The sequence below is a fragment of the Cupressus sempervirens genome, chromosome 3 (genome assembly GCF_028749045.1).
Source record: "Cupressus sempervirens isolate cs-2001-9-10 chromosome 3, ASM2874904v1, whole genome shotgun sequence".
Taxonomy (NCBI): Eukaryota; Viridiplantae; Streptophyta; class Pinopsida; order Cupressales; family Cupressaceae; genus Cupressus; species Cupressus sempervirens.
In genome coordinates, this window is record NC_143120.1 from 16,623,721 (window position 1) to 16,636,050 (window position 12,330).

At 32.8% G+C, this 12,330-nt stretch overlaps 1 pseudogene; it reads right to left on the reverse strand.

Moving 5' to 3' along the window:
• Positions 1–2,937: 2,937 nt before the first annotated feature.
• LOC149564514 (beta-galactosidase 1-like) lies at positions 2,938–8,946 on the reverse strand (annotated as a pseudogene).
• Positions 8,947–12,330: the final 3,384 nt, after the last annotated feature.

Genomic DNA, 12,330 nt, shown 5'->3' on the forward strand with positions numbered 1-12,330 from the left:
ATCTGAAAGTGGAAATTTTTACAGAAATTTCAGCAGCATAACAGCCTACAAAATGACATTTCCAGATCTATATGGCCTTTACACAACAGCTCACACATGTAGGACAAAAACTATGCTCATCGGGCTCCCGAAATTAACACAAAATGCCCAGAAACACTACAAAAACACTAATAAACTATCACAGAAGTTTAATCACATCCCAATACATATATTCAGCTCTATTTTAAAAGCTTAAAGTCTGAAATACAGCAGCAACCAAAACTGATATGAAATGCTCAACTGAAAACACCAAACTCATGCAAAAAACACACCCAAAAACCCACAAATCTACATTGTTCAGCACAAAGGCAAACTCTGTATGAGCATGCACATGGAATGGCTTCAAACTCCCATCCTTAGCCTTCCTAGAAACCTGAAAACTCCCATTCTTGGGTCTCCCTGGAAACCTGCAAACTCCCGTTCTTGGGTCTCCTTCTCCACAGGTTTTGCAGCCTCTGAAGAATAACAAAGAATGAGCGAAAATCAAGTCTGGAATCCGCCCAAAATGCCTCCAAACCTCTTTAAAAAGGGCATAAATGTAACTCACGTCCAAGAGATGTTAATGAAACATATTTTAATAATAATTATCATTTATTAGTCCAACGGTTTCCAAAGATTAACTCCCTTTTTCCGAAACTTCACTTTCTTGGGCCTGCCTGTCTTAGCAAAGATTATTATTTTTTAATTATTTGAAAAGGGGACATGACACTAAAACTATAAAGGCAATTTAATAGAGGTAAATGGTATTAAAAGATTAAAATGCACCTAAGGGGTTATTAAGGGTCATTTTGTGGATCCTAGCCTAGTTATGGTATTTAAAGACCTATATGGTATTGGACTAATGTAATATGGTCTCTAAAAGCCATTAAATATTATAAAAGCACTAAAAGTGCTCAAAAGTTGTACTTTGCCATGTTGGAAATTTATGTCTAGTAAGGCTTATAAGGGGTTTAGGCGTCTTTGGAAGGGTTAGTGAAGTTATAAAACCTTTGAAAAGGTTAGTAAAATGGATTAAAGGCATATATGATTGTAAGTTGTCAAAGTTGACACTTTGTGTCAACTTAGACAACAAATTTCAGTTTATAACTAACTATTATTGTTGCGGTTAGACAATAGTGTGTATTGGCCTTGTTTGGCTATTTAGTGGAAGGTGGTCAAGTTTTAAAGGAAATGAAGAGTTGGTATTTGGAATAATAAGACATGTAATAGACTCTAGAAGCAATAAAAACAAGTTTTTTCTCTATTAACTAGCCACTGTTCCGGTACAATCATAACCAATACCTCTGAAATGATAGTTGAGTTTGGCTCTCGATTGATCATGATGTAGGAATCTAAAGGAAGTTATTTCCTATTCTTTTCATGCATTTTCTTCCTTATTTCATAGTTTTTAGGTTCAAATAATTGGGCTGGTGTTTGTAAGACAGTGATTGGTAGAGCACAGTTGGGTTTAGATTTGAAGTTTTCTACAATGTGGCAACTCTTACACCCTCTGTGATCTATGTGATTGGTGGAAGATTTATTCAACATTGTACATACTTGTATATTATTATTTTTCTATAGGAGAATAGAGAATCTTGGTGGAGAAGTAGTGTTGAGTGTTTATTTGCTGATTATGAAAGAGCCTGTGTGAGCACCAGTCAACACGAATGGGCTTTCCTTCAAGGATAATGATATTTGGTACAGGAATATGTATGGGGAGGAAATTTATGAAGTGTTGGTGCAGTCCTTTTGTTTTGGCGATGTTGTTAGAGGTCTCATTGAACATGCCCTAGTTTAGTGACCCTAGAACCAAGGGTTTGGAAGCAAATGAATTGGATGGCTAATAGAACCTTGGAGATTTCAAAATATCTTGTTTTATGAGCCCTAGAAAGACTCTTTCAATGTTTGGGGACAAGAGGATAAGTGGAGCTATGAGTTGCTTTGAAAATGGGAGAGAAGTAGGCCTTGTTTAGTGTCACTAGGGGTATTGGATCTTGGGTATGATCCAAAAGAGTTGATATTGAAACTTAGGGAGGATGTATAGATCCCAAAAGGATATCTTAATTAGGTTCTAGTTTCCCTAGTTGTTTGGGAAATATTGGAGAAAAACCCAAATTAGTGACTAGGATAAAATGAACCACAGTTGTTAAGATGAACCATGATAATCATATCATTCATGGGATAAAATGGGGTTGTAGTAGAAATCATCTCTCTTTGCAAAATCTCATGTTTTAATTATTTGACTGGAAAATTGCTCTTACCTAAAATTGCTAAGGAGCTGGCTTATTTCTGAATCTCCCATAAATAAAGGCTTCATTTGGGACATTTCAGCATTGGTGGTGAGTTCAAGTCCAAGCTTCAAAAGCAAAGACATTTACATAAAAACTAAGCAACCCTATCTAGCAAGAAAAGATATATAGAGATTTTTGACTAAATACAAATTGATGCTAAAAAACTTAAACCATAAGAATTATTCTATAGAATAATAAAACAAATGATGATAGCATACATTTCTCATTTTTAGGCTATTCTGGTGCTCAGTGGTAGATTTTTGTACCTGTTGAATCATGCTGCACATAATTATATGGAATATTTGATTATTTAATATAATCTACATGCATTATGCAATCATATGATTCAATATCTTACCTAGTCATACAATAGACAAATGATAAGATAGTTGACAATGATTTATGATTTACCAGGATGTAGAATATGCAAATGCCACGACAGTCAAGATTGATCTCACAAAGTTTAAGAGGTGTTGCTTGATAGCTTGAATTGTTTTAGAGGTAGTCACAAAAGGATCAAATGCCCTAGAAAGAAATCCATTACTATAATATACCTAACACTTCCCTTAAAAAAAATAATATCTGCTACCAATTTATTCCAAATCCAAGCAATCAAATTCAAAATACACTAAGCCAATAGTTTTCTAGTTTGTTGTAGCTAGGATCAAGGAATATGATACCTGAAAAAATAAATTATTGTCTATCAACTACATATTCCTCTTAGTAGCTCTTTCTTTGTTTTTAAAGCTCTTAAATTCAAATTTTACTACAAAAGTTGTAGTATCATCCATAAACTGGCATCAAGTAGAAAGTTGAACAAAAAAAATATAAGAAATCTCACCAGCGTTGAGATAGTTGGACACAATTTTTAGAAAATTTCTTTGGGTGAAAAGTTCCTTGATAGTTGCATCCATCTGAGCAGACACCATTGACATGATAAGAAGGCCAGTATCATCCAATATTCTAACGATTTACCCATGCTTGGCCTTTACCCATTGTGCTCAAATCCAATCCTACTGGATCTTCACTAGCTGGTGCATCAAATGTTGCCTGTACAGTAATAATTTAAATTTTAATGAAAAATGTTAAATAAAGTACACAAATTGTAACTGTGCAAACCTTTTCATGGTTCCCATGGTTGCTGACACAATCATAGATTTAACATTTAACATCAAGAGCATACCTTGTACCATGTTAGTGGCTGTCTTTGAAGGAAAACTACTCCTTTCATCCATTCAATAGAGGAATGCCCATATATTGTATGGAGATCCATTGATTCACCTTTCAAACCAACCTACATGCACAAAAAATTAGATATGCATATACATAGAAAAATATTACAAAATGAGCTAGACTTGTATTATCAATCATAATAAATCACAAGATTCCAAACAAGCATTTCTCCTAGAAATTTGTGCCACACATTTGTAATCCATTCAATACCATTAACCCTTTTACATTTGAACTCCAAAAAAACATCCTTTATGTCAAAAACTAATGCTCATATTCTTGAATATTAAGGAAGAAACTTAAGTTGTTCTAGAATCTGAAGAGAAAATAATTAAAAGACACCTAGGTCCACTGGTCATAGGTAAAATGTGTAGAGTCACCATGTTATTATAATTTGCGAAGACATATATAGAAAAAATATGGTGCTGTTGGGATGTTTGGAAAGAAAAATAATCAATTTTAGTTCAAATTGTGATATATTAAGCAAAGTACAAATATCACCAGCTTAGCAGGAAGACACAAAATGACATATTTGATCCAAAATTGATGACTTCAACCATGTTTTATTACTTATCCATTTGTGCTCTCGAAAACATGTATCATATCTAAATAATTTAATCAATAATTAAAAATTTAAATGTATATAAACTATTCTTTTCTACTCGAAATTATAGTATCCTATTTAAGAAAACAAAATAACAAATTTGCATTAACATGGTTCATACCTAGTAAGACCACTTTTGTATCGACAAGTCTTGTGTTCCCTCCTTAAAGCCACTAAGGGTAAGTGAACCAAGAATCCCTATATTCCAAGATTCAAAATGGGGTCTAATATTCTATAACATAAATAGATAAATTAGGAATTAGTATCTAATGTGGAAAAGCATTATACTATTATAGTGACAACTAGTAATATTATATCTAATTTCATTTCACATAAACAACTAGTGACTAAATTCTTATACATGAAATTAGATATAAAATAAGATACTGGCATCGCTACACCTACTATTTTCACTTTTGCATCTACCAAATAAGACAAAACTATAGAAGGAATTGCACATATGCGGTTTGAAACAAACCTGTAAACCAACTGTCATACTCAAGAGTGCAATTATGTTTGTTCCAACCCTAAGCTTCACACTAGATGGATATCTCACTTTATGGTTTTCCTTGCTTCCAAATTGAGAGCCTGTCAAAAGCATAAATCCAACATCAAAAGTCCTCCCAATTCTCAATTTCTATGTCTCAACATCCAAAAATCGAAAAAAAAAACACAGACCAAACTAGCAATTATTAGTCCACTCTGATTGTCTGACTCAACAACACTAAATTAGAAAACACACTTTGAATTTAGGGATGTTGGATGATCTTATACCTACAAATTCTCCATTGATGAAAACATGCAATGAATCACATACTGAATCTATAGAAAGAATTGAAAGACCACCATTCTTTATAAAAGGCTCATCCTCACCAACTTCAACACTATACCATACATGATACAAAAAACATAATAATATGCGAAACTGCCAATTTGTGCCCAGAAAAAGAAAACTCTTAGGCTTGAATTGATTCAAGATTCTTGTTTAACAAACTAGATTCGTGTTCAACAAACAAAGTTACAAATTAACCATATGACTATTCATCAAGTAGTCTTCCTATCAACAATTCAATATTAAACATTTAGAATCTAGAGGAAGCATTAAATAATAGATCTACTTGGAAGAGAAAGAAAAATAATTGTTTATGATTTCCTTAAATATTCCTATGTTATCAAGAGAACATGTTAATATTTAATGGAGTCAAAAACTTAAATTGTTAAAATAGAAGAGCATTCAGAACTCAGATACAATCAATACGGATATCGTAAACAAGTCAAATGTGAAGTGTAAATGAGAAGCAAGGAACAACAAGAAAAATATTTCCAAAAATGGAAAAGATACAAATGCAAGACACTGAATTAAGTTATTTCACAAAAAGCATAAGCATGTAAGACATCAACTAAAGTTATCTTGTGATCTATGGATTAGAACGGAATTAATTTTCTAACCTTTCTAAGATACAGTTACAAATCTCAACAATGTGAAAATCAGAACCAACAGAAAACAATCATTCTAATTAGTAAGAATTTTTGATAAAATATTCGCCTTAGTAACCATTTAGAAAACTATAGCATTAAACAAAGATGTGGAAAAGGTATATCTCACCTCATAGTGTACCACAAGTAGTCGATATTATCTCTTGTAGTGTTTATCTGCTCTAGCAAACCTATTGCAGTGAGAGAGCTATCTGAATTGGTGGTAACATATTCCTAGAATGATTCCCAAGCAAATCCCTTAACGGGTGTCATTTTCATTTGAGTTGTTTGGATAGCAACCTGTCATAGAGCATGTGAATTTATTAGTGCCATAAATTCTGCAACTCATGTGCAACTAAAGTAATTCAAATACATTCTATCCATGCATAGAAGAAATTTAATGCACTCTAGAAGAGAGCATATTTTAATAAATAAATTTTCATTGTGAAGATAAAAAAATGCAGAAAATCCTTCTACATTGCTCCTTTCAGATAAGCACTGAGATTAAATAGTAAAAAAAGTTTCATAGGTAAGTGTTAACATTTCTTTTAAATAAGATACTGGCACCGCTACACTTATTATATTATTGAGAGAGGTTCAAGTTTAACAAAGAAGCATGACATGAATCAATAAACAAAAAAGTACAGAGAAATTTGGCACATTGCTCCTTTCAGATAAGTATCAAGATTAAACAGCAATAAGAGTAGCAAGGATCATTCCAAAATATTCATACTTAACAATGAAACCCTCATCTTGTTAGGAATTGATCAAATAAGAACATGTAGATCATAGTTCAAAAATAAATGGCGTAGATAGTCTTAATTTGTAAGCACGTTGGCATTTTAAAGAAATTAACTATCACCTTGATAGCATTGAACAATGAGTTTTTGCAGTCAAGGATAATGCTAACAGACCAAGAAGGGATGTGATAGTGCCGATTGTTAAAAAAGACTACTGCATCAGAGTTTGCATCAAAATTTGCAAGGAAAGCAACACAACTTCCATGCCCTACAGAATACACATAAGACTGAAAAGACAAGCTCATTGTGTTTATAATAGCATTATTAACTTCTTAATTTTTTTCCCCTTTTTCAAATGAGACTTTAAAGTTTAATCTAAAAATAGTCTATAAAGTAGCAAACTAGTCAACATGCTCAACTTACTTGCTGATAAGTGCCAAGAGAGTTAACTTGAGGATCACCACTAACTAAAGCAGCCTCACAAAGCTTTATAGCCTTGTGTAATTCCTTAAGATGTCCCCACTTTGGTTTCCTGAGAAGCCCTACAAAGAAAGGAAAAGAACAATAGTTCATGTTCTAATTCCTGAAGACTTTATAGTATTTTTGAGATAGAATAAAAATACCAAGCTCAAAACAATTTACATGTTTAAAAATACTGAAGATCAAACTAATTTAATTTGACCCCAAGGTAGCAAGGAACTTAAAGTGAGATATAAACCTAATCTTTTATAAAGATAAAAAAATGTATTTCTCTTTAAGAATTTTATGTAATTCAAAAAAAATTATTTGTTCCAATTTGACACTATTAACAAAGAAGAATATTAGCACAAGTCTTATCTCATGCCCGACGAAACATACCATATTCATCAATAGGTGAATCATAGTCATAACTAGTTGTAATGAAAGGCCCTCCTACAGTACGGTCAAAATTTGTTCCACCATGATATTGCAAAGAAGAGAAACTGAATTAATATAAAAAATGTGGCCATATAAGAATGGCATGTGCTAGGATAACCCATTTTCTTCAAGGTGAGCTCTACCATATAATATTTCACAAATGATCCTCCTTTTTGAATAAAGTGAGCAACTACAAAGGCCAAATATTCAACAGGTCTATGAGAAGTAGTACCCCAAAATTCTGTAAACCTACAAAAATAGTAGATAGTGAACTTATAATTATAATTTTAATGGCATCCAGTGTAACCACTGGTTAAAACTTAAAAAAGAAAACACTTTACTATCATTTCTTAAAAAGCTCGAATCTGCAAGCCATCAAGAAGACCGATTGCCTAATTACTGCAAATAGCACTATATAAGAAATTTTCAAAATTCAATAGCATTGAGAAGAGGGAATGATCTATACTAGCCACTTCATGCCTTAGTCCACATTGATGTTTTGTAGGGTTTGTTAGGTACAAAGTTATCACAGTAGAAACCGTTGCAAGTGTTAATCTATCAACAATATTCAACAAAAGGGTTGATGGGTTGAATACTCAGATTATCAACAAGAATTATTATACGAACATGAAATAACATGTAGACACCTCAGAAACCCAAAAGCTTACATTACATTATTTACCACTTCTTCAATTATTTGGATAAGTGTACATTACATTAAAATACAAAAACTTAAATGCTAGGAAATTGAACTGAAGAAATGGATTTAGTGTAATTGCAAGGACACAAGATAATTCCAAAATGACCATCAAAATTGATAGAGGTATTAGATTCCCCAAGCCTCAAAATATAAATGGGTCATATGAAATAGAACTCACCACAGGATCTAGCGCATCATCCTATTTGCACATAACCCAAGGTACACCTGTACCCAATCCCACAACAATTTGTGTAGCCCAGTTCATGTATGATACCCCAGCAGGCCCAAACACCACTTCATCAGGTTTGCATTCATTTTCTACCTATGAAGAGGATGAATTAGCAGGCTAGGGTATTCATTGATTCCATACAGATGTACACTTAAAACTCTTCTTGTTTCACTGATCTTTTGTAAGATCAATGAACTTAAGATAGAAAAAATTGCCTTAAAGTAGATTCATGGTAACATTGTAAGAAACACACACACCGAGGACATAATAATAGGTCCACCTTGAGACTCAAAGAGACCTTAACTCTTCATTAAGTCCACAACCTTTGATGTAAAACTTTGCATTACCATTTGTAGTACTCATCACTTATTCAATATGAGAAACTGGATCAAATATTATGCATTAAAATCCTGTAAAGATACAAGGAATTTATAAGTCTTAAAAGTGTCATCATTTCATAGAGAAGCACCTTGAAAGGCTTGTTATCCATCCTGAAGCTAATGCCAGGGACAAACTTTAACTAAACTGGAAAGCCCCTGCAAATTGATCAATAGCATTAATATCCACATTTAATAAACTATGTTGGGTATTTGAAAGAAGAGAACCTCGCATGTAATATAGATCAGTTACAGAAAATTATACCCAAAATTCCATTTGGCATAGACATAAGGACCAATTTGAAGGCTGACATATAATCCTTCCTGTTGCACTATCCCCACGAACTTTACCAAATCAAATCTCCCCTAAAAATAGTACTGCAAAAGAAATAAAGCAATATAGAGTTAGAAACAACTTCAGTAGCTTTGGAACCTGCAACATTCCGTGAATCTAAATGTAATCCTATACAACCAAGTAATTTTAAGAAAAACCCATGACATTCATTGGAGAGAATCTAGATTTTACTTAATAGGACTATGAGAAATGATTTGCATGCTATGGACATTGAAATTCGATGTAAATAGGAGCTCTTCATAAACACTATGATGAGAAATAGTGCATGCATTTAGTATGATAGAAAAAATGCCAAAAAATGGAAAGCCCTCTGTCAATTCTTATATTATATAGCAGGCAGAATGACTGGCTTCCAATATATGTGTCAAGAGTGCTCACTTCTAGATCCAATGAATAGATAAAAAACATTAACAGAATAAACTGCAAATGCTCCTCATTTATTATTGTATTCTCTTCAACATATAATGATCATTTCAACCAATTAATAGAATAAACAAACTGTGCACAGTAGATTTTTCCGATAATCATTGAGATAAACAACAAACAAAAAAAGGGAGCATTTTATACATCTACGAAAGCCAAATTTCTGGCAGCAAACAGAATGCAAACTACAATGTGAGCACATGGCAGAACAAATCTACGCAGCTAGAAGAAACCACCTACTCAAAAGATAAGCAAGACATGGTGAACACAATGCTCTGCACAAAAACACAACTACTAGAGTTAAAACCATTAAAATCTAATCCTCCATAGGCGAAACTAGACACAGAAAGTAAATCAAGATCATTTACCTCTGACTAGTTTTCAGGGATCCATCCAAGTAGATGACAATTTTAACAGATATTTTGGTATCCATTTTAAATCAAAGATTTGATAACTACCCACTAGCAATAATGGGTTTTCACCGGTTGATGACCTAGGAGAGCTAACATCCCTTTGTTGTAGTAGGGTTCGGATCCATTTTCAACACCAACCCTACCCTCTGTGAAAATTCATAGAAAACCCAAATGAACCTACACAAATGGAAATGAACCCATGCTAAAGACATAAAGTGGGAAATGTTTCTTTTGTTTTAGATGTATAAGCCCCGTGTTGGTCAAAATTTCAACCAAAATGGGCATGGATTTTTAAAAAAACACATTTTTCTTTGCCTATTCTGACCAATTTGACTCCATCTTAATAGATGGTTGAAAATTTTGGTCTAAAAATGGGGTCAAATGTACTAGTGAGAAGTGACTTGTGAAAGAAATTTTGAAGAAAAACCTATTTTTGGAAAGAGGTATTTTATCATTTTTCTACAAATTTGTTCGGTAAAAGTTCATAATTGATAGAATCATGGATATGTCAGTAGTGCATAGTGTTGAGAACAAGGATAGAGCTAAGTTAAAGATTGTTTCTGTAAAACCTATTGAAGAAAACCCTAACACAACATTTTCTATCACTTTGAACAACATAGTATATCTAGAAGATGTAGGAAGTTATTTGAATAGTAAGTTTGAATTGATTGGTAGTGAATTCATGAACAAAGATATGGAAATGGTTTTCAATTATGACATGACTGTGAAGCCTAAATTTGAACATCTAAAGGAATTAGACTTGTTTAAATATCACTTCTATTGTGAGCTAGACATAGATGAATGGACATAGATCATATTGAGTAGGATACATGATGGTAAATTATGGATGCAAGACAATGCAGTTGATATTTTTTCCAACCTTATTCATGAGGTAACTAATCTTAATAAACCAGATAGTGTACCTATAGGTGAGAAATTGGTCAAGAAGAAAGTTGAAAGTTATACAAAAGCAGTGTATAATGGAAAGGCTATTGTGATCATCACCATCAAGCAAGATGATGTAAGAGTTTTGAGTAGAATTATTGCCTATTCTATTTGTGCAAGTTCTTAGATTGATGAACTTTCAACGAGATTCATCTATGTAGCATATAAGATATGTGTAGAAAAGGAACAAGTGAATCTTAGTGAAATACTGAGAATGTAACTCTTAGAAAACCTATAAAAGATAAAGAGAACAAAGAATAGTGTGTTTGGATTCCAGTCATTGATCAATCTCATATTCTTTCAAGTACTTAAAAAAATTCCTTACTTATCAGTCATAGACATAATGAGTAGTGAAAGATGCACAATGGAGAAGATTATAGAAGTATGTGAAAGGTATCCTATAGATAAGATATTAGATAGTGGCAACCTAATAATGAGGACATTGCAAAATGAAATGAAACAAAGATTCATAATTGCACTTGCAATTGTGGATAGATTTAAGGAAGACATTTGTATTTTGGTTGATACAAATTATACCTATATTCAAGTAGTGAAACCTCAAGAAAAATTACTTGATCCCTTGAGCAATGAATTGAATAATGATATAGCAGTTGGTTATATTGATTTATTATTGAATTTAGATAGAGACAAAGAAAAATATGTTAGAAATTTGATTGAAAAGATCATTATCAAAGAGGGGGATTGTTGTAAAGAAGGAAGTTGGTTGACAAAGAATGTTTTCAATCATTTTTTTATCATTGATGTCAAACCTACCATTTGCTAGAATGACAATTTCTTATAAGATTGAAGTACTATCACTTAGTTGATCGATGAAGAGGATTTAATCAACAAGATGTAACACAAACACGTAAGGGAAAGGTTGAGTTATAGTTTTGAAATGAAGTGCAAGGATTAGTTAAGACAATGATAAAATGATGTATTGATAATATACTTGAAGATATAGAGGTTGGCCATACTTAGAAACACTGGAGGAATAAGTTGTAACAAGGTTGACTGCAAAGCTTAACTAAGTTCATTAGTGAGTGCCAAGTAAGCTAGTTCAAGCTGAGCAGATTTTTTAGTTAGAACTAAGCAAATGAAAAATCTAGTATGTGCTGAGTGATATAGAAGGATCCAAGCGTGTTCAAGTGCTAAGAAAAGTAACAAGTGTTGAGCATCTGAAAATCTTAGTGGATGCCAAGTGAATCCATAGTAGGTGCCAAGCATTAGTAAAATGTATTTGATGCTAAGTAACACAGTATGTGCTGAGCACCACAATTTCAATAGTGTCAAGCTATTGCATTATTGGAAAAGTCAAAGATTTTCCATATTTGAGCCGGCAAAGTTGTTACCTTGAATTGTGTGAACTAGTTGGAGGATAAGGATGATGAGCTAGAGGCACAAAATTTTATGAAAATCATTTTTGAGAAAATCCAAGAGGATTCTTCAAGATGTTTCTAGAAGGAACAAGATGTGGGTAAGATTCAATGAATCCTACCTAATCCATTTGAACTAAAATTGAAGGAGGGAAGAATCGAGTGGAAAAAGTAATTCTAGACTTTTATTTAAGGAGTCACAAACCAAGAAGCAAGAGTTCTTGGTGTGCCAAATTGCAAAGTGGTTGAAGGGTGT